This window comes from Pinus tabuliformis, chromosome 1_1 (assembly GCF_031772625.1).
Source record: "Pinus tabuliformis cultivar Carrire ecotype Pingquan chromosome 1_1, CPIR1, whole genome shotgun sequence".
NCBI classification, from domain to species: domain Eukaryota; kingdom Viridiplantae; phylum Streptophyta; class Pinopsida; order Pinales; family Pinaceae; genus Pinus; species Pinus tabuliformis.
The window spans coordinates 248,284,765-248,309,564 of record NC_142297.1 but is presented as its reverse complement, the minus strand read 5'-3'; the positions used below and the strand labels follow the sequence as shown (position 1 = coordinate 248,309,564).

The following is a 24,800-nucleotide window of genomic DNA, read 5'->3' as shown; positions in this document are numbered from 1 at the left end:
AACTGTGGACCCGCGCTAATGCAAAAAGAGTTGTTTTCATGAATATTTTGCAGGAGATGTCTTCAGGGCATATGAAGCTCATACTTAGAGGAATATGATGCAAGTGGTTTCAGGTCATGTCACTTCTCACAGGTCCCGGAATGAGTCCTCCAGTGTGCGGGTGAAGGGTAATGGGGACGTTGACAAACGGTGACAAATTGCTGTGTAACAGTTCGATATATTTTCTTAGATATGGTCTGAAGAAATTAGGCTTTTTACAGCCTCTAGAATTGAATCTCAAATGAGTGACCTGGGGAAAATATTCAGAAATTTCTCTTCGAGTATTTCATTTGAATTTCATAAAATGTTACTTAAATTACACATATTTTGGTTTTTTTTTTGTATCATTTTCAAGTTTGGAGGTTGAAACAGTGACACGGGGCATTCCGTAAATGTTCGCTCTAGTGAATCAGTCTATAATGAGGCCATCATGGGAGACTAAGCATAACTCTTTCTTGAAGAATCTACTATCGGTATTACTTGTGGGGTTGGAAAGAAGACTCAAAGCGCTACTACAAGAAAATATTTCAGACCCTGGGGAGCTAAAATTACATATTTACAACGAATCCAAGATCGAGCTACTAAAAAAAATATGTGCATTGTTTAAAAAAATGCATAACTTTCGTTTGAAAAATAAGTTGGAGTCATTCCAAGGGTGTATTGAAGCATATATGTCAGTATTTTTTTCTAAAATTCCTTCCAAATAAAATAATTCTACAATGAATATTAAGCCCTCAAAAATCTCTATTATCACACATGAAGAGGAAGAATTGCAACATGATATAACAAAATTACGGGACCAAGTGCAACAAATTTTTCTCTCACAAAGAGAAACCAAAGATGACATGGATGGATTTGAAGGGGACATGAATGGTTTAAAAGAAAAAATAAAAGGTTGTAAGGATTGTTTAAAAGTAAACATGGAAGCAATGATGAATGTCAAGATGGAAGGGTTGACAAAGTTGGTGTAAGAAAGGCTTCCCAGTGGTGACAAAGTAATCCATGAAAATCATGATGAGGACAAAAGGAATGTGAATTATGATTTTAGATACTTCAATGCTGGGTTTAAGAGCTACCACGTTCCAAAGATCGATATGAGGAAGTTTCATTACAAGGATACAGTAACATGAATACTATATATGGAGAAATATTTTTATCTCCATGATGTGCAACACACAAAGGGTACACATTGCATGTTTATATTTAGAACCCAATCAATTTGTATGGTATCGATGGCTTTGTTCTCGTAAACCACTTGTAACTTGGTTAATTTTTTATGGAGGAAATAAAAACACATTATGAGGATACAAAGAGAAACAACTTCTTTAGCCAATTGATAAATCTCAGGAAAAAGAGTTCAATGGCAGAACACATTCAGGACTTCCAAAAATTGAATATCACGATAACTAACATTCAAAATGAGCATAGGATAGATGTATTCATAGGGACTTTAAAGAATAACATCCAACATGAGGTTCACCTTTGGGAACTTCATTCATTGGAGAAGCCATTCAGGGTGGCAAAAAAATTTGAAAGAAAAATGATGGCAACAAGGAAGTGTACCACTCAGAACTATAAAGATGGAAATGTTTTTGCTCCTAGCCTTCCAAAAACTACAAGGTTGAAACCAAAAAAATTAGAGGAAAAAAGAGAAAATGGGTTTTGTTACAATTGTGATATCAAATACACTGAAGGTTACAAGTGTGCCAAGAATAATTTATTTTACATAGATTGTGAAGAGGAGGAAAAAAAGGAACAAGAAACATCAAAAGATGACAATATACACCACGAACCAACCCCATAGAAGGAGGAAATGAATCTGACTGTATGTTGTAATGCATTGGCAGAAATTACCCTTCCTCAATCTCTCAAGATAGAAGGATATATAAAGAAGAAAAAGGTAATAGTGTTTATTGATTCAGGTAGTACCCATAATTGTATTCATTGTAAAATAACCAAGGAATTGAATTGCTTCCTATATCCAACACTAGAGTGTCAAGTGATGGTTCCAAATGGAGGAACTATAAATTTATTTAGAAAGTGACGTAATATCAAACTAACCATGGGGGAATATGTATTGAATAGTCGAATTCTTTCCATTCCAATGGGTGGTGTTGATGTTATACTAGGACTCCAATGATTATAATCTTTAGGGATGACAGTTTTTAACTTTCAAGAACTTTTCTTGAAATATTTTTGGGAAGGAAAGGAATTTGAATTGATGGGTATCATAGGGAAACCAGGAAATATATAATCATTTCTAATGGCATGAAAAATCTTCTTAAGAAATAAAAACGGGGCATAATTTCATAATTATGCCCACTATAGGCTCGGACATCAAAATCATATATTTCTCCAAATATCAAAAAGAATTGGATAATCATTCTGAGGTATTTGAGACTCCCAAAGGCCTCCAATCTATTTGTGATCATGATCATGTTATTCATTTGATTCCGGGAAATTCTCCTCCAAACATCATACCTTATAGATATCCCTATGCCCATAATAGTGAAATCAAATGTATGGTTGCAAAAATGATAAAGGTTGGTATAGTCCAACCTAGTCAAATTTCTTTCTGTTGTCTAGTAGTATTTGTGTGCAAGAAGGATGGATTATCACATCTATGTCTAGGTTATAGGGAGCTCAACAAGCTCACTATTAAAGATAAATTTCCCATTCCTATCATTCATAAATTGTTGGATGAATGGCATGGAGAAATTTACTTCACCAAGTTGGACCTTTTTTCAGGATATCATCAAATTAAAATGAAGATTGAAAACATTCCAAAAACAACATTTAGAACTCATGAGGGTCATTATGAATTTTTCTTCATGCTTTTTGGCCTTACTGATTCACCTTCCACATTTCAAGGTTTGAGGAATTCAATTTTCAAACCCTTCCTTAGAAACCTTGTATTAGTATTTTTTGATGTTATACTAATATACAACAAGTCATGGAAGGATCATGTTCAACATGTTGGTAGGGTGTTCAAACTATTGGAGGAGAAACATTTATATGTGAAAACCTCTAAATGTTTCTTCCGAGTAGAGGAGATGGAATATTTAGGTCATATTGTATCTCATGAGGATCTTGAGGTAGACCCTAACAAAATTAAAGCCATTAAGGAATGGAAAATACCCACAACCATAAAGAATCTTCTTGTATTTCTCGTGTTGACATGGTATTATCACAAGTTTGTTAAGAATTATGGGAGAATAGTAGCACCTCTAACAACATTACTAAATAAAGATGCAATTTCTTAGAATCTAGAAGCAATGAAGGCCTTTGAACATCTTAAAGAGGCAATGTGTCAAGCATTAGTCTTAGCTACACCAGACTTCACAAAAACCTTATTGTGGAATGTGATTCCTTAAGAAATGGAATTGGTGTTGTTTTAATGTGAGAAGGAAGACCCATTGCTTTTGAAATTCATCCAATCAAAGGAAATTATTTACACAAACCCATTTATGAGAATGAAACATTAGCAACAATACATGCACTAAAGCAATCAGGACCTTACCTAATCGAAAGACACTTCAAGATAAAAACAGATCATGATATTATTAAATACTTTTGGGAACAAAGATTATATTTAGAAGAGTAGCAAAAATCACTAGTACAAAATGGCTAATTAGTTCCTAAACAAAGAACTAAGATTTGCATATAAGTAGTTATTTTTCAGTCAGTGACCAGTAGTAGCTAATTTACAGTATCTTATGACGCGACCAACTTTTAGTTGTTTTTAGATTAGTCATTAATTGATCCTCTCAATTTTATCATCTAGTAGTATATTTAGTCATAAATTTCGTCATTCATTTAGTTGTTGATTTAGTCATTAATTGCCACAATTAATGACCAAATATACAACAAAATATATTACAATATGATCATCTGAGAAAACCAATTAATAACTAAATAAATATGACCAAAATGTTGGTCGTGTTATAAGATACTATAAATTAACTACTAATAGTCATATATATGCAAATTTTAGTCATTGTTTGAAACCAATTAATGACCAAAGAAATATGACTAAATTTTTGTCGTGTTATAAGGTACTGTATATTAGGTACTAAAAGTCATATATATGAAAAATTTAGTTGTCATTTGTAAGGAAAAATTAATCATTTGCAGTAGTCATTTATATTTGTTTGGTAGTTTCATATTCAATATATAAATGAATAATTTAGTAGTTTATATTCATTTCATTTATTTTCATGAATAATCATTATAAATGACTAATTTAGTCGTATATTCATTTTATTTTTGTTCATCATTAATCAATATAAACTACTAATTTAGTATTTTTAGATTGATTTTGTGTTCATTATTAATCAAGATAGATTAATTAGTATGATTTTACGACTAAATTAAAAAATAACATCATACAATGTGAATTCGTTCATCTAATATGAAAATTCAAAATTACATATGTTAGTTAAAATACCAAACAATATCGTGTTCGTAGAAAGGAGAGATGGTTGGAATCTCCCTCGACAAGAACATGAATAGTATTCAGACTTTCTTATCACACCCCCTCACCGAGGTGGATCATACCACAAGTTTAATACCACGAGGTTTTGACCTAGCGGAACTGCTCCTTCGCGTGCGCATAACACTGGTGTGACCTGAGTCTCTGCCTCCTTTGACATGGCCCCAGGAGGGGACCCTAAGGCCCCTCCTCCTCCACCTCCTCCACTAGAGATCCTTGCGTTCAAGAAGCTGATCAACTCCAATAGTAAACACCCAACAAGGGAAACTCAAGGGAAGTTTGTAAAGAAACTTGACAACATCCCCACAGTCGCCCTGCTCGCTGAAGATTCTTACAGATCTATGATGAACTTAGTTGAAATAGGGCTCATTGGTCAATTTACAGGCCTATGTCCTTCCCCCAAGGCTGTCAAGGCATGGGTACAAAGGAATTGGTGACCATTAGTCAAGGAAGGCATCAGAAATTTTCTGGTTGGTAAAGGGATTTTTTGTCTTTGTTTTTTATTCTATAGAAGACATAAATCTCATTTTTAGGAATGGACCATATTTCATGCACCCTCAAGGTCTGTATTTAAAATCATGGTCACCATCCTTTGATCAAACACAAGATGTGCCATTAGCAGTTCCAGTGTGGGTGCACCTCCCAAATCTACCACTGCACTGCTGGAACCCGAAATCACTAGAATCGATTGGCAATACCTTGGGAAAATACATAGATTGAGTAGAGAGAAGGGATTAGTACTCATGTGCAAGAATATGTGTTGAAGCCAAATTGGAAATAGGGTTACCTAAAGCCATAAAGTTAACAATAGCAGATTGGTCTTATATTCAAGACTTAGACTATGAGCAGCTTCCATTCAAATGCAGACATTGCCATGACTACGGGAATTTCGCAAGATACTGCAAGAAAAAAGGCAGAGGAAGATCTAGAGAAGTCGAAAGGATAAAAATGGACCCAGGTACAAAAAGCAGTCCTGCCCAAGGCGAGTAACAAAAATAAAGGGAAAGAGTTACCGTCAAAGTCTAGTGCTCCCTTAACAGGAATGGTACAAGCAGAAAGAAGAGGAGAACATCGAAAGACAACAGCTTCAATAAACCCATTCAAAACCCTCAATTATTCAATATAAATTCCAGAATCAGTGATAGAGGAGATTGAACACCAAGTTCATCCACCTAAAGTAGAAAAGCACAAAGTAGAAGTAACCCATCTTGACTCCCTCGCAGGAACCTCTTCTTCACCTACCTATGTAGAAATGAGAAGGAAAAAGCCTCTAAAAACCTCTAGGTCATCAGAAGATGAGACATTCGAGAGACCCTCGAAAATAGTTGGGAGGAAATATCATAAGGGAGCCAGGGTAGAAGAAGCGAAGAGGAAAAAAATGCAAGGCAGCCAATCCATCATTGAAATTTCCATCGAGAGAAACACTAGAGCAAGGCCCCCTAAGGGGGCTCCAACTCACTCCACTCCTGTTAAATAATGAGATTAGTCTCTTGGAATTGTAGAGGCTTGGGAACCCTACGAAAGCTGAAGCAATTAAAGACCTTCTAAAAATAGAAACTCCGGAGATCCTCATGCTCCAAGAGACTAAGATTGAAGGGGAAACGCTTCTTGAGATCAACAAATTAAAAAGGAAAATAAATGCAAGAAAGGCCATTAGTGCAAGAGGTTCCTCTGGTGGCCTAGCAACATTGTGGTCGGAGGACAAGTTTCAGTTAGAAAGTTCCTTTGAGACCCAACACTAGATTTACACCGAACTTCGACACCTCTCTAGTATGTTCACCATCTCTCTCTTCAACCCTTATGTAACATGTTCCAGTCCTCCTTACCGAGAAGAAATAATTTTGTCAAACCTTGTCTAATTTCTTAGACATTTACTCCCCTCATAATATAATAGTGGCTGGAGATCTCAACCTCATCTTTGATCCAAAAGAAAAGAGAGGTGGCAATAGTGGCAAGGACCAAATGCTTCCATTTGTAGAGGAGCTAATACTTAATTGGGATCTTCTTGACTTCAAACATACAAAAGGTCTTTACACTTGGACAAATAATAGAGTGGGGGTAGATCACATCTCTCCTTGCCTAGATTGATTCCTAGTGTAGAGCTCATTGTTGCTAGAAAAAAGGCTAATCTCCTCAAAATTTTTCCCAAAGATGGCTTCAAACCACAAACCTATCCTCTTACAGCTGGAAGAGGAAGAAAATTTGGGCCATATCCCTTTTAGATTCAATCCTCTTTGGTCATGGAAAGAAGGGTTCACGGAAATTGTTCTGGGGGCATGGTTCACACCTGTGACAGGATATCCCATCTTTTTTTGGGAGCAGAAATTGAAAGCAACAAAGAGAGCTCTAAAAACATGGACTAAAAAAGCCTAAAAATCTCCTACCAGCAACAGAAAGGAGATATTTCATCTTTTATCAAATATGCAAATGGATTTTGAAAGTAAGGAGATCTCTTCTTTAGATTTAGAAAAAGAGCAAGCTACCCAAATCAAATCATTCCACACTTTTCTCCAAGAAGAAGAGTTTTGGAGGCTTAATTCTTGTAGATTGTGGCTAAAAGTTGGAGACCGAAACACCTCATTCTTCCACTGGCAATATAGAGCTTGTTTATCCTGAAATCATATCTCTGAAATCACTTCTTCAAATGGGACTGTTCTCAAAGGTCAAGAACAGTTTAAAGAGGTAGCAGAAGATCATTTTAAGAATCTTTATAAAGAGGGTGGGAATGGATGTGAAGAAGTCATCTCTGACTTTCTCTTTCATATTCCATCTTTGGTAAGAAAGGAGGACAACACTAGTCTCTTGAAACCTTTCTCCGAGGAAGAAATCTGCAAAGTAATTTGGTCCATGGAGCCAGACAAGGCACCAAGACCAAATGGCTTCTCAATTCAATTTTATAGAATATGTTGGGAAATAATAAAAACTGATTTACTGAGGATGATTAAAATTTTCACCAAAATGCTAAAGTGGGAGGCAGTACTAATTCTACCTTTCTTACATTAATACCAAAGGAAGTGAATCCAAGCACTTTTGATAGGGTTAGGCCAATATCTCTCTCCAATGCATCATACAAAATCCTGACAAAACTGCTAGCAAACAAAATCAAGCCATTGCTTAGGAAACTCATTTATCCCACCCAAGGTGGCTTTGTCAAAGGGAGACATCTCTTAGACAATGTAATACAGGTGCAAGAAGTCATACACTCCAATTATCCTCGATAGGAGCAAGGTATGCTCATAAAGCTAGACATGGAAAATGCATTCGACCAGGTAAATCTTTCTTTCCTGTAAAAATTCCTCCTTTCCTTTGGTCTCAACTCTAACTTTGTCAATTTGATTAATGCTTGTATTGAAAAGCCATGGATAGCTCCATTAGTTAATGGTAGGCCAACAAACTATTTTCAAGCCTCAAGGGGAATAAGGCAAGGCTGCCCTCTTTCCCCTTTCTTGTACATCGTGATGGTGGACTTGTTAAGTAGAAAATTGACAGCTGAAAAGAAAGTAGGGACAACTCCAAGCATCAGGCTGATGTAGGGGCTAGATCCTCTCAACCATGCCTTATTTGTAGATTAATCTCTTCTTTTAGGTAGAGCTTCCATCAAGATAGCCAAATTCTATAGTGGAATTCTCCAAAAATTCTGTAGCATATCAGGAGCTCTTATAAATAAAAGGAAAAGTGAAATATATGGGTGGAATGTGGATCAACATTCAATCCAGAGAATAGCCCTCTTCTTAGGCTTCTTGGGTTTCGCTTCTTGGGATAAAATCAAATACCTCGGGTTACCAATAACCCTAGGTTCTAACAAATCTTCATTGTGGACAGATGTAATAAGCAAAATTAAGTCAAAGATTACAGCTTGGGGAGGCAAATGGCTCACCAATGCTAGCAAACTCATCCTTATTAAATCTTTTTTATCCTCCCTGCCAATTTACTAGGCTTCCTTTCTTCTGGCTCAAAAGAAGATCATAAACCAGATCTCCAAACTAATTAGGGATTTTCTGTGGAGAGGAGGAAGAGGAAATCATAGAAAATTTCATTTAGTGAACTGGGACACAGTTAAACGCCCTATCTCTAAAGGAGGCCTACAGATAAGGGACCCAAGCCTTGCTAATCTAGCTTTAGGAGGCGAAATCCTCTGGACCCTCTTCTCAAATAGCAAGCACCCTATCAGTCAGGTTCTAAAGAAAAAAATATCTAAATGACTCCATGCTAAGAAACCTTTAGATCGATAACAGCATCAAAGGGACAATGATATGACATCTCTATCATCATGGGATCGATTTCTTCCAAAAGCACTTGAATCGTATCCCATGCAATGGAAAAAACACGATTCTATGGCAAGACAATATAATGGGTCAGTCGCCTCTTCGCAATTCTAAAGTAATCAAAGAAGTCAAGAATTGCCTCATGCAACAAGGAATTCTCACCGTGGTATACATTTCAACATGGGACAACTCCAGAAACTAGAGAGATTGGAATATTCGACGAGCTCCAGAGCAGTTGAGCATTCAAAAGACACTCTTGGAAGAAGCTTTAACGGGCTTGGCATCAGTCCACTTGCATTCAATGGAAAAATGGCGATGGGGAAAGACTGGAATCTACAATGTAGTGCATGGATTTTCCTCTCTTCAATCTCACCAAGCTCTGATCCGCACTGCAGCTTTGTGGAAATAGGCCTGGGACCCTCTTGGTCTCCCCAAAATAAACTTTTTCACATGGGTTTTAATGCATAGGAAAGTGCTAACTAGCGACAATGTGAGTAAAAGAGGTATTTACTGGCCACATTGGTGTTCTCTTTGCTACAAAGCCCAGGAAAACATGAAGCACTTTTTAGTGGATTTCTTATTTGCTCAAGAAGTTTGGGACTGCATCCTTCAAGGCCTCAATGTCTCTGCCCCATCGCAAGTCATAGTAGTAACCCTCTTCAGAACCTGGAGAATACTATACCCCCACGTGACCCAAAGAAAGATAGCATGGAATAGAATTTAAAAAGCATTACCTAAATATGTCTACTAGAAAATATGGCTCACCAAAAATGATCAAATATTCAACAACATTCTGAATTCCCCTTTGAAGGTGGCAGCAAAAGCAAAAGCACTACTCCTTGAGACTATGGCCAATCACCCCTTTAAAAATGATAACTCGCTCCTCCCTAAAGAAAATAAATGGCTGGGAACTTATATATTCTGAAACAAGACAAAGGACACTACTTGCCCCAGTAAAACTCTTGTAAGGAGATTACAAGATATGGACACAGATTTTCAAGCTTGGTGGAGGAGACAAGGTAAAACAACACTCTTTTTTTATGATGCCTCTAAAGACAATCCAGGGACAAAAGGAGTAGGTGGAGTGATCTACTCCCCAGATGGTATCCAAGAAGATAACTTTAGCTAAGGTCTTGGATAGAGAACCAACAACTAGGCAAAAATCCTTGGGCTGCTAAAAGCCTGTCAGTTAGCACGTGAAGAAGGCAATAAGTAAATTCAAGTCTTCGGGGATTCAGAAATTCTGATAAAGATATTAAATTTGGAGGACCACTTCAGCAATCTGGCACTTAACAAGACACTTCAAAGGCTATGATATGTTCTTCAAGATTTCTCCTCCTACCTTATTTTACACATCCTACGTGGTTCAAATAAGGAAGCAGATGCAAAAGAAAACCTGGCATGCCTCCTGCCTCAAGGATCATTTAGCAACAATGACGAAGAACCTACATGGATCCTGATCCCATAATCTAGAGTATATCTACACCTTTGTAAGGAAAAGGATAGGGGTAGCTAAAATTACTTCTGAATATTGTAATGATGGTTTTTTTGTTTCAGCCCAACTAGTTTTTAAATAATTAATATAACCGTTATAGTTAAAGAAAATAAAAATACTAAATAATATCAAGTGAAACTATAGCTAATTTCAACCACAAAAATTATATTATATGAAATGTCAAGTATTACAATATGAGTTTCCAACTTAACAATGGCAATTTACACATGAAATGTTGTTTCATCACTATAAAACATTATCATTGTGCTATCAAGTCATTGCAGGTGAATTCACCAACTATGAAGACTCGAACATCAGTCTCTATGTGTGTGTCTTATGCAAGATATTCGCTTTAAGGGTACCACTAGTTGGTTCTCTTCTATCCATTTTTGCATTTGTCACTCCAGTGTTAGTGTTCTCCTCTTTCCTCAAATCCTACTGCTTACTGTCAATACTGAGTTCCTTTTTTGAAAATAAAAGAACCTAGAATGCAGAGTGTAAGACATGAAATATGATGAACACTAGAGTATAAATGAAAGTATACTATAAAGGATTTATATTACATATACCTCAACCTCAAAAATGTTAAATCCATTCTTCCCCATAAGAGCAAGAAACTCAAACAAGTTTTCTTCAGTTGAGTGATAGTGGGCACTATGTGGCCAAATGACCTATATAAACAAATTAAATTCACCATAGAAAATAACACCTTAGTAACTTAGTATTCAACCTTCAGGGAAAGCTTAGGCACAATCATGCCAGCTAAGTTACATACTAAAAATCTCAAGCTGTAAATAACTTGTTAAAACAAATAATCTGAAGTGTGATGTCTAATTCTTGTCAATTTATTTGCAACAACAATTTGTTGTCTAATGCATGAACTTGGTCAAGTATATCAACAACGTGTTCTCAAATAACAACATGAAAGTAAACTTTTCTAATAATCATGAAAATATTTCAATACAAAATAGTTAAAAGCATTTCAATATTGTGTAATATTAATTTCATCTTCAAGCTTTGGTTGTTGTTTAAACAAACATAATACCAAGTACTTTCAATTTCATAGTTAAAATACAAAGAAAAATCGAAATAAACGTTCAAATTACAATCAAACAATAAAGAGAGGATATCATGGAATGGACATTGCAATTATAAAAAAATTGTTTACTTGTCCATTGATATCTTATCACACATTCCTAAAACATTTGCTTTCCCAAAATAACCATGAGGTGAAAGAATCACAACATTAAAAACCATAGGAATACTTACTAGAAACATTTCCAAAGTCGATGGCTGAAGTCCCTGAAGGATCTCCAACAACAAATGAATCATATCCAAAACATGATATCTATATTGTCTTCCCATCCTTTTTCCAGTCACATTTCATATAACTTTCCCACATTAGAGTCAAGTAACAATCAAATGAAGGAATTGACATTTGTTTTTATCTTTTATATGTATAAAATTTGAATATAATTTGTTTTGGTAACATATTAATTCGTATTTAAATCCTTCCTGTCATGAGAATGTATCAATCAAGTAGAACATCAGAAAAATTTACCTCAATGAGGTCCTCTAAAAATTTCTACAATATCAATATATGTCTTGCTATGATATCTTGGATAGAAAAAAGAACATATCTGCAAATGAAAAAGCCATATACTACTTATATTGAAACTATGTATATGTTGTATTCTTAGGTAGCTTTTTAAGATGTCCCTCTACCTTTACCAAAGTGTATTGTAGCTTGGTTAACTCTTTATCCTTTCATTCAACATCAATTTCTGTAAGATAAATGTCACACATTATTCTTTCCCATTTCTCAACATGCTAGATATAATAAATTGAAAGTCACATAAAAGCAAGAGAAAACCATTTTCTAACCAAAATAAATAAACAAAAAATGCCTCTAATAAAACTTCACACCTCAGAAATTACTCTACCACATGCTCACACTAAAGGTGATATTCTTTGAATCATCTTTTGGTCATATTTAATGAGATATTCATATTTTTACCATGATTTCAATTTGGTGCTAAAAGAAATATATAAATCCAGGTTATTATCAATGAAATTCAAGTATAATTCAAAAAAATAATGTTATTATAAGGTATGGAGAGAGAAACATCTTCATAACTAGGATACTCTATTTTAGTTTGGTTTGAGTTGAGTTGGCATTTGACTATATAGTTTTCTCTAAAGAAGTGAAATAGAAATATGAGAATCAAAATAACCCTGTGAATTTTTAATTAATTCATATTATATATCTCTAAAAAATCCAGGTCGTCCTTCTCTGCTATTTGATAGAGATTTATTGGCATAGAATAATAATGAATTAACTATCAAACACAATAATTCAATATATTAACCAAGGAAAGAAAAATGACATGGTTTTGGTATTTGTGTGTTCGAAGGAAATCCAGCAATGGTTGTGTTCTTTCTTTATCATGAAATAGTATTGAAGACAAATGTTGGTTCAAAAATTTAACTCTGTTACCAATAGGAGATGGTCGTGTTGGGTAAGGAAAGGATGAATTGAAGGGATCAAGGTCTAGCTCCAATACATAGTTATCCTTGTCACTACAAAATACAAAGTTGTCATCATTTGCTTATCCAGGTAAAAAGAAAAGTGAGCTTGTATTTGCGCACTTGTGATAGTATATGAAAAAGAGAGCACTAGTGGAAATCAAAGTGTGTTGTCCCATCATTCAACCTAACAGAAAACTTATATATTCAGCTGTTGACTACAGTGGAAATCAAATGTAAAACCCACTTAACTGATATTTTTATGACATAGTCATAATGAACTAGTACAATAGAAGCATGCTAACTCATAAACAAGAGATGATAAAAAAGAATAATGGAACATTATCTCCTACCACGTAATTAGCATGAATAAAATTTCCGTAGAATTCATACAAAAAATGAGAAGAACTTATGGAAAATTAACATATCATTAGTGTTTTGTACCCTCTTAACACATGTAGCCTAGCGAAGTAGAGGAGGCCAAATGTAGCAGGATTCCAATTGTTTTGGATATAAAAATAGAAATGTGGAAAAACACGCCTGCCAATTCATGAAATTTCACTTTAAATAATAGAACATGTTGAGGATAGTAATGATAAAAATAGATCATGTATCAATATTAAGCCCCTTATTTGTCATCAATTAGCAAGGCGGATGGTAATTTTTACTCGTAAAAGAAAAATATTATAATTAATGTAATAAAAATGTGGATCTTTTTGTGAACTTTTTTCCATTTAAATTATGTCGTCCTTATAGGAGAGAGTGATGAAATCTATCCAGGTTTGGTCAGACCGGGTTCTCCTTTCATATGCTTAGGTGAATGGATGGAGAGCTACCTTTCTTTGGTTTGGAAATTCAGGCGTCCCTCCCTTTCATTCAATATTTGGGGATTCCCCACCATTGGAAGACCTTGATAGTTCTAAATCCAATGTTACAGACATAACATATGGATCTAGTCCAAATCAAGATGTTGCTATGGTGATTGGAGAGGGAGAAACAACTCGAGAATTTCTTAGTATTCCTCTTGTGGAGCTTGAAGGACAGTGTAGGAAAAATGGTTTATTTATTTGTGGTGGTAGGGATGTAATTTTTTTTTCGAATGCTTAGCTTAGAAGAAGAAGAGAAGCATAACAACCAAGATCAAGATGAGGATTTCAGGTATGGATAGAAATTTGCAATCGGAGGGAAGCATGCAAGAGAAACTGATGCTTATATACAATTAGGAGGGGGAAGGCGGAGCAAGGGTGAAGAAATAAAATCCATACTTTATGATGATGAGGACTATATGTCATTATCATCATCTAGGAAAAATGTTCAGGAAGAATCATCATTACAATCACGGGTTGAGGAATGTGAATCAATGGATGTCTCTTACAGTGGAACTTTACCAAAAAAATTTGGTGTTGTGATGGTAGTGTCACGTGATGTGCCCTCAAAAGTTCAAAATATTCTAGGCAATGTCAAGGAAAATTTCTTTCTCTACTCCTTAACTCATATTTCTCCCCATCCACATTTTGATAAACTGATTATCAAGATCATAGAATGACGTTTTCTTTAATGAAGGAGTCCAAGGGCTAACAATTTAAGGATATGATCATTTTTTTTTAAATGGACAGTCTTGTCTGACTTACAAGGACTTGGATGTCAAACTTGCTACTGAGCCAATTTTATTCACATGTCAAAATTTTGAGTATGACTTGGGGTTGAGTTTGAATGACATGGTTTTGCTTAATACTTTTTAGAAAAGGAAAGGAACCAAATTTAGAGTCCATTTGAATTATCATGAAGCATAGTAACAGAGTTGGTGAGTTTAATAGGGCTCATCCTTGTCGTGATGTGTTACATTCGAATGACATTAATGCATGACTTTCAAAAGGTTGAGATATGATATAAATCTTGGGAAATTTTGACCAAATAAATAACCCAAACCTGACACTTGAGATATGATATAAATATTGGGAAATTTTAACCAAATACATAACCCAAACCTTAAACCTAGTAGTGTGAAATCCATTGTTTGAAGTGTGGCTACTGAAGACAAATTTCTTAAATACTTTTAAAAATTAACATACAAATAATTTATAAAAGCATGGAATTTCATTGTCAATAAAATGTCAAACTAGATAACAATTAAAGAGATAACCTGCAATGACAATCCAAAATCGACAAGGCATATTGGACAAATGTTCAAAACTCATTGGGAACATCCTAATCCTACAGGCTACTCATCTAAAGCAACCGAAGATGTTACCTTGCCTGGGAAACATGGAATGTTAATGATATAAATGAGAAAGATATAATAATTAAAACTGACTATTAGAACTAGCGCAAGCAACGAATGATAAACAAAATGAGTAGACATAATACGCAACCAATAGCCTTTTTGGATAAACACTATCTATGAATGATCATAAACACCAACATTGACATCAATAACCATTCTCTCCCAACACCAGCAATCATCCCAATCTAACAAATTAAATGAAGTTCCATGTTTTACCTCAAGACACAATGCACCAGGCAAGACTTTCTCAAATATGAATTCATTGCTCTCATGTGTTAAACTTAAAGAGTTAATCTTCTCTGAACCCAGAGCTCAACAGCTAAAGAAGTAAGTGATATATAAACCGAGGAGTCACATCCGTGGATATCACTGATCCATGGATATCAATAAGGGCCTTTATAAATTCAATGCCAAACATTAGTCTAGTTACTATCACATCAATATGTGATGGTGAAAATTGAAGACCAGAATCACGTTCTGTTGTTGTGGTTAGTGGGGATATTCGATATTAACATGGTTGAACCTTGAAGCAAAATTTTTCCATATCATCAATCCTCTTTAGTTGAGGCTTCACATTTTTTGTCCCATGTGTCAAGCCAACTTGATGCTTTCCATAATAGCCATTTGTCACTAATTTAGGGAACCACAAATATTATAATGTGTTTCTTCTATCTTTGGGATTGAAGCCATGTTTGGCACAACCATGAAATTTTCCAAACTACTAAACTCAAAGTGATCCTTCTCAACCTTGATTACGTAGCATGTTGATGTTACATGATCAAGTTTGTAAAATCCCTGGACATCTTCTATAGCTCTTTCTCGTCCATCAACTAATATCTTAACACCTTAAAAACAGACTCCTTCAGAAGTCACCATAAGTCCTCCAACTGAGAAACCTGTGACCTGAAATGGCTTAGATATATTAACATGAGTGTGCTCAACAAGAACCTCTATAGATGGAAGTGAGACATCAAATATTGTACTCACACCCTTGTAGAATGGCAACAACCTTTATTTTTCACATGGAATAAAATTAGAAGAAAATTTCCCATATGCATCAGATATTGCAAGACAAATCGTTTGATTTCACCAAGGAGCTTATTTGATGGCACTTCACTTCATGGACATCATCAGAATAAAGGTATACATGAACACCTAAATAGGGTTACCTTGAGAAACAACTAAGCCATCTGTATCATAACTTGGGACATAAAAGATGTCATCTACTACAATATTTCCAAATCCCAACTCCATCTCTAGAGAGCCTCTTTGGACAATTGTTAAGAGAACATGAGAATCACATATTTGAAAGAGAATATTATAGAAAATAAACTCTATAAACCTCAATCATTGTACATTATGAGGTAGTGACATCCTAGCTAGGATTGACATTAGGTATGACCCTGTATCTTCTTCCTCTGTTTAACAATTGCCTCATAGAGCCCACTCTTTCCACTTCTTCATGATTGATTTCATGGAGGGCTATTATGTCTTTTGGACACTCATCCGTAAGGAATCTCCAAACTTATTCTGCGTATCGAATGAAGGCAAAGAGAGAAAAATATCATGTTCTTTCATTTTTGAAAAACATGTAGTGGGATTTGATATGACCTTATATTTGTATATTTGTATACTACTCTAGGATTGATGAAGTTTATGTATTCGTGATGGGAAGCAACTAGCCTATATTTCCTTGGAGTAATATTTGTAAAAGTGTAAGTTCCTCCCTGCGATGTAAACACATCATTAATGAGATCATTGCTGGTAGAAATGAGTTCAATGTGCACATTGGCACGACCTCCATTTATATCTGGACAACTTTCTGCTCCAACAACCCCTATTGCTCTCCCAGAAGTAGTGAACCCAGTGAAGTGAAAATTGATGTCTTCATGGCCATTGCAACCATTGTGAGCCACTGATACATATTCACCCATTTAAGATATATTCACCAAGTCAAGGAATATGAATATTTCTAATGTAATTTTTCCACTCGATAATCTTATCAAATCTGAAACTATCTCATTCATTTTCACATCAAATCTGAAATTGTCTCATTCATGTTCACATCAAATCTAAAATTGTCTTGTTCATATTCAGAGAGCTTTTGAAACAATTTTTTAGAATTGTATCGAATCTGCACAAATATATTAAAAAACTATTTAATGTATGGTGCTTGATTACCAATCAAAATTTTTAAAACAATATAGCATCAATAAATTTGTATTTCATCTCCATTGCACATAATTCACCTTCCTTCGTACAATACATATGGCTCATATCTTTTCCAAGTGCTTCAATTGCTATAAGATATATTTTGTATATGATCTTAATAGATGATCTTGATAACCCCGCTATCTGCAATATGACTATCAGTTTGCAATGGTTCATTTTATGTATTTTTTTTTTAATTATGGTGAATCAATATTTATTTAAATTAAATAATGAATCTAATCCTTGAACAAAGATATATAATCCTTGAACAAATATTGTATGCAGAAATTATATGCAAAATAAAATTTACAGGAGTAAACTTTTAACTTTTCAAATTCCACTTGTATTCATCAAAATTTCTATTAAGAAAGTGATCAATGTAGGGATTATTTTTAAAAATTCTTGAATTGTTATGGGATTTACCATCAAAGAAGCAACATGATAAACTGTTACCCCATGCTTTCCTGGATGTTTGGCCATGGTTGCTAAACTTGCATTCGCAACCATGTCTGTCGATATCTGCAATTTGAATTCAACCAAAAAAATTAACACATTTAAGAGAAAAAGGATCATGGTTTTTTGGGTCGAAGTTTTGAAGGCATATATGGAATATTTGATCTCCTCGAGAAATAAATAATATAGAGAAGCTCTAGAAAAATCAAACAAATATGATTTAAATAATAAAAAAAATTAATTAATATGAAAATACTCCATAAAATCTAAAATTAATTACGAAATGATTTTTCACACTTTGTTAAGAGTTACTCACCAGATGTAGCACAGTGTCTAAATCAGCCAAGAAGCAAGATAGTTGACCTTTTCCATAGTGTGTAACGATTGGATCAATCATTTTGGAAGTTAAATATTTGATTTAGCTCGACAGCAATTTGAGAGTAATCCAGCATCAGATCTGAAGGTTTCCTCAACTTTGTCAAAGACTAAATTTCAATGAAACCTCGACATTTATTGATCCGTTGGCAACAGTTCTAAATACAAGATATGTAACCAACATCTGAAGCACCCACCATGTCTCCATTACAAGGAACTTCAAATCTAAAAACCTACTAGTTTTTTTCCAGGTTTCAGTAGCTCACTACATCTCTCTTTCTCTAGTTCCCAACTAGTTGTGGCTAGTTCAATGTCAATATAATATGAAATCACTCTGATTTTCAAGGGAACCAAACACATGGATCCACTAAAAATCCAGTGGCACGATCTGGATCAGTTTTATCCTCCCAGAGATTTGGATAGGTGTTACCCTGGTAGAAACAATGTCAGATGTAAAACAATGCCTTTACATTACCAATTATCAAGGCAAGATGATCTATAACCCCTACAGTGTATTGCAAAATCATCCAAAACCCCAAATTTATGACAGTTCAAATTATTAAATTACTAAGTTATTTGTACTTCAAAGTTTAAATAAAATAATTAAAAATCTCTTTACTCTCTTTGAGAACATAGAAAGCAACTTTTTATACAAATAATATTATTTTAACTTTCAATTAATTGAAATTTATTTTATTTTAATTAATATAAAATTGTTTTTGGTTATTTATATGTATTTTTCAAAGTTATTTGTAATTTCATATTAGAAACAAAATAATTATTGGGCCCATATAGATCTGGCGTAAAAATGTAAACATGTAAACTTAAATGTAAATGTAAACATAAACATAAATGTAAACATAAACGTAAATGTAAACATTAATATTTAACATTTAACATTTTTAATCTAATGTCAGCCCTATTTAAAAATCAATCTAATTATTATTATGTATAAACACAACATAAATTTAAAATATAAAGAGGTTTATGAATAGTAAAAAAAAGAGCTATGATAAATAAATAAAAATATAAATAAACTAGAAGTATGGTAAATAAATAGGACTTTCTTTTTATATTCACTCCAAAGCTATGGTAAATAAATAAAACCTCTTTTTATATTTGCTTCATAAACCTCTTTACACTTACTAACAATAAAAAAATAGGTTTTATTTAGGTGAAGCCTATGGGCAAAATACTATGGGCCAAATTATTATTAATACCATGCAAAAAATGCTATTAACCACAATATTAATATTAAAAGATTATTATTATTATTATTATTATTATTATTATTATTAAATCTAATATTCATATTAATATATCGTAATATTGATATTATTAAATATAATAACTTTGTTTTAATCCAATATTAAATTGGTTATATTATAATATATATTAATATATCATGATATATATTAACTCTATATATATAGGAGGTAAGAACACAGACATAAAGTTATAGAGATGGAGAGATAGGGGGAGTGACAAGGGAGAGATGGAGATAAACTGAAGAAGAGGAGAGAGGAGGAATAAAAAGAGAGAGAGGTAGAGAAGGATAAAAGAGGGAGATTGAGACACAAAGATGGAGGGGGAAGAGAGAGGAGGGTGGGAGGGAGATAGTGAGAGGATTGGAGGGAAGAGAGAGAGAGATGGGGGAAGAGAGATAAATGTAGGAGAGAAAGGGCGAGAGAGGAAGGATGAGAGAGAGGAGGAGAGAGGGAGGGATAGAGATATGGAGTTGGAGGGGGGGAGAGGGAGGGAAGAAGAAATACATAGAGAGTGAGAAGTGGAGAGAGAGAGGGACTAACAAGGGAGAGATGGAGAGAAAGAGTGTATGTTTAGGAGTGAGATAAATAGATAAATAAGGAGAGATAGAGAGAAGGGGGGAGAGAAGGAGATAGAAGGAGAGAGGGGGGATATAGTAACATAGGTAGACAGAGATATGGGGGAAGATATAGGATTGGAGAGAAAAGAGAGAGGGAGAGAGTGAGAGAGAGGAAGAATGAGAGATAATACCTGAAAGAAGAAGGAGAGTGATGGGGTGAGAGAGAGCATTAGAGAGAGAGAGAGAGTGATGGGGGAGGAGAGATGGAAGTAGGAGATAGAGGGAGAGAGAGGAAGCACGAGAGAGAATATTTGAGAGAGAGGAGGAGAGAGGGAGGGAGAGAGGAGGAGAGAGGGATGGATAGGGAGATGGAGTTGGAGGGGGAGATAGGGAGGGAAGAAGAAATACATAGAGAGTGAGAAGTGGAGAGATAGAGGGACTAACAATGGAGAGATGGAGAGAGAGTGTGTATGTTTGGGGTTGAGATCAAGACAAAGAAGGAGAGATGGAGAGAATGGGGGAGAGAAGGAGAGGGAGGGATATAGTAACATAGTTGGAGGCTGAAGAGTAAGAGAGAGAGAGAGGAAAAGAGAAGGGATGTGATAGAGTGGAGTGAGTGATGGAAAGAGAGATGGAGTTGGAGGGGGAGAGAGAGAGGTAAGAAGAAAGAAATAGAGAGAGAAAGGTGGAGAGAGAGAGAGGGAGAGAGGAAAGAAGTCGGGAAGAGACATAGAAGCAGGGGAGAGGGAGAGAAGGGGAAGAGAGAGAGAGAGAGAGAGAGAAAGAGAGAGGAAGGAGGGATAGGTAGATAGATTGAAGAAATAGAGTGTATGTTTTGGCGGTGATATAGAGAGGCAAATGGAGATAGAGATATAGATGGAAAGTCAAGAGAGGAAGGAAGAGAGATATGGAGAGGGGGAGGGAGTGACAAAGAGATTGATAGATATGAAGTGAATTAGCATGTGTGTTTGGGGGGTTGAGATATAGTGGAAAATAAGGAGAGGTGGAGGGAGATATCGCTATATATGGGTGAGGGAGAGGGAAGAATATTTCTTGCACTAGATACATTGATTTTAGTGTAGACAGTGATTTCTAATCCAATTTGATTTCTTGCACTAGATGCATTGATTTTAGTGTAGATGTTTATTTGTAATGATATTTGATTTCTTTCACTAGATGCATTAATTTCAATGTAGATGATTTCTAATCCTATTTGATTGCTTGCACTAAATGCATTGATTTCAATGTAGATGGTGATTTTTATTCCTATTTGGTTGTTTGCACTAGATGCATTGATTTCAATGTAGATGTTGATTTCTAATAACATTTGATTGCTTGCACTAGATGCATTGATTTTAGTGTAGATGGTGATTTCTAATATTATTTGATTGCTTGCACTAAATGCATTGATTTCAATGTAGATGGTGATTTCTAATCCTATTTGATTTCTTGCACTAGACACATTGATTTCAGTGTAGATGTTGCTTTATAATCCTATTTGCTTACTTGCACTAGGTGCATTAATTTCAGTGTAGATGTTGATTTCTAATCTTATTTGATTGCTTTCATTAGATGCAGTGATTTTAGTGTAATGTTGTTTTCTAATCTTATTTAATTGCTTGCATTAGATTCATTAATTTCAATGTAAATGTTGATTTATGCATTGATGTAATTGGATGTATGATGGTACATTAATGTTAAAGTGACTGGATTAACATTGTGCATTGGTTTCAGTGTAAGCACAAAACATTATGGACAATGTACATTGTTTTTTGTGTCATAGTAATTCAACCTATTAATATTGGAGAGAAGGAGAGACAAGGAATGATGTTTACTACAATAGATTCAGCTAAAGATTCAAATGGTTTATGGTTTAACCTGTCCTTTTCATATAATCGATATGAAAATATGACAAGCAATATGAAAAGATGAGAAAAGTAAAAAGGGTGACAATAAGAATAATAGAAGAAAATAGTTTTAGATTAACCACAGTGAAGACTATTTATAATTGACTATATTCTTATTATTCACATTTTCTATCGTTCAACACTATTACATTGTCCCTTTACATTCAAAATTTATATTTCATCATTTTTCATCATTAAATTTATTATCATCACAAGAAACTGAGGCAATTAAGCAAATATAAAATTAAAGTGTGCAGATTAATCTGAGACATATTAGCATATTTAAAATGATTATATTAATATTATATGAATTTACATATTATTGATAAAATTAATCATATGTTCGTTAGATTTTCTTTGGCTGCACTTGACTGAAACCAACCTAGATCCATCTTAACTCTGGATCTATCAAGCACTGAGAGGGCTCAAATCTCTTGAGGTACAAACCTTTCATCAAGTTTTTCACTCAAAAAAGAGGTTTGCACCTCAAGAGATGTGATCCCTCTCGTCGCTTGATAGATTCGTAGTTATGATGGAACTAAGCTAGCTTTATTTTAAAATTGAGGAAATTACAAATATTTTTGAAAGTAACTTTTCATTAAAATAATAATTCTTTACTTTCAATTACATAAATTGATATAAAACTACCTTGGATCTATCTTAGTTTTAGATCTTAATTTTGGATTTACCAAGGGCAGAGGGGATCAAATCTCTTTTCGCTTTAAAAACGGTTTGTATATGAAGATATTTATGCCTTTAACACTTGGTAAATTAGGAGTAATATGATTGAATTATTAATTATAATTATAATTATTAATTTCATATTTCACTTTACTTAATTTTTATTTTTATAATTTAACCCAACTTTATTTTGCTTAACATTTTTCACATTAAATTTTATTTTACGGAGTTTCCTCAAATTAGATGTTAAAATTGATTTTCAAATAAAATAAATTGGCTATATTTTTTAATATTAAAAGTTTTTTTTAATTTGCCCCATTGTATAGATTAGTTGATGATAGAATGGGTTGTTAAGGCATTTCTTATGATGTTATTGGTTTAAACTTCGATTAGCTCAGTGTGCCACGTGTGAGGCAATTTGGGTACACTTGGAGATGATCGTGGTATTGGATAGAATCAATCCTTAAGTAAAAGCATGCTATAATTTTCTATTCTCTCATATACCAAAAAATAACAATAATAATAATAATCTTATTTTTTTAATTTTATTGAATTAATTATTTATCAAAATTAGATTTTATTAAAAGCACATGATTTTATTGGAAGTAATTTAGGTGATGGAAATAAAGGAAACTAATTTTCTTGTAAGAATTTTATAAATTGTATCTCCACTCAAACACTCTCATAGAAAAAGAAAGTCTTGACTCCACCCATCAAGCAAGCCACCCAATGTCACCTTGGTGGCCTTCTCTCACTCTTTCGACTACAAGAAGGATATCCTTATCTAGGGGGGAATCCTTAAATATCGAGATAAGCTAGGTCATTGAGTAATGAAAGGAAGTTCCTTAATGAATACTAGTGGTTTGAGACTACTCACTCTCAATGTAAAAGGTCAAGGATAAGTGTACAAATAGTCAAACCAACCATGTATTATTAACAAATTTTCAATGATTTTAATTACACAACTATGCTTATTCATGCAATCAAATTATACTTGAAAAATGAAAGATAAAGCTTGCTCAATTAACCATATAGCATGAGATGCCAGTGAAGCATATATACAATGGTACAATAAAAATAAAAAATGAATCATAAATTGTCTATACAAGTAAGGCATTAGATCATTCATTCATCGTATTAATGAGCATTGGAGATTGAGAGTTTGTTATCATCATCAAGTGACAATTCCACAATTAAGAGATCATATACCAACAATATTAACTATGTTTGGGACAAAAAAGAGTTATGTGTTTGCAATGATAAATAAAGGAAATATTCAAACTTTTCATTGTTACTAAGGACAATGAAGAGAACAAAGTTCAATGTGGACTATTTACACGTTTGTAACATTCAAATGTCATCCATTTATCATCATGCAAGTTGCATGAAAAAAAAATTATAGTGGTACTAAGTGAACATTCTTTGATCAAAGTCCATACCCTCTCCTTAGCACTACCACTTTGCAAGACAGAGAAGAAATTTGAAATATATGTGCAACCAACTAAGTAAGTTGGAAAGGTTGTTGCAACATATATAGGTGGTAACATGCAACATATATAGGTGGTCATGTCATGGGGGACTGCAGGCTGCAATCCTTGTACCGTTGCCGCTTATTGTTTCTCATCGTTCCATTCTCACACCCGTCGCTTTCGGCTGTCGACTTCTGGCTAGGAAAATGGGGGAAAATACGTAGGTTGAAGAGGTGGACTACTCCAAAGAGTCCTTTCCGGACTGGGTTATATTTGGGAACCTCAGCTTCACATCGACGGTTACTGTCTCATCTTCGTTAATTGATCCAACTCCGCTCACATCTTCGCCTGTCGTTTCTTTACCTAGACACTGCTCTGTGCCTCCTCTCACCGGGCCACTGTCTGACTCACCAGGTTTCGAAGTCTCCCTCTTTCTCCTGGTACGCTACACATTCTATCTGTGAAAACCCACCCTTCGCCCTCTTTTGACCCCCATCTGCCCCTATCATCTTTTTACACTGTGCCCCCGATGGACAACCCGGTCTCTGTTCCGGCAAACCCTCCTTCCTCGGTTCCCTTGCCATCTGGTTGCTTCGAGACCCCCGTGGTGAAGGTAAAACCTGCTAAACATATCCCCCTATAAGGTGTCCCAAACCCTTTGGTAGACCACCCATCGGTTCCTCGCTCTGGCAAAAGGAAGACCAAGTGTGTTAAGGCGACATCAAAGGATATCACCATCAAATTCGGCGAGACCTTGGCAATAGGGGAAGCTACTATC

The 24,800-nt window shown here is 34.6% G+C and overlaps 1 pseudogene; it reads left to right on the top strand.

Moving 5' to 3' along the window:
• Window positions 1–4,497: 4,497 nt before the first annotated feature.
• LOC149212448 (U6atac minor spliceosomal RNA) lies at window positions 4,498–4,607 on the top strand (annotated as a pseudogene).
• Window positions 4,608–24,800: the final 20,193 nt, after the last annotated feature.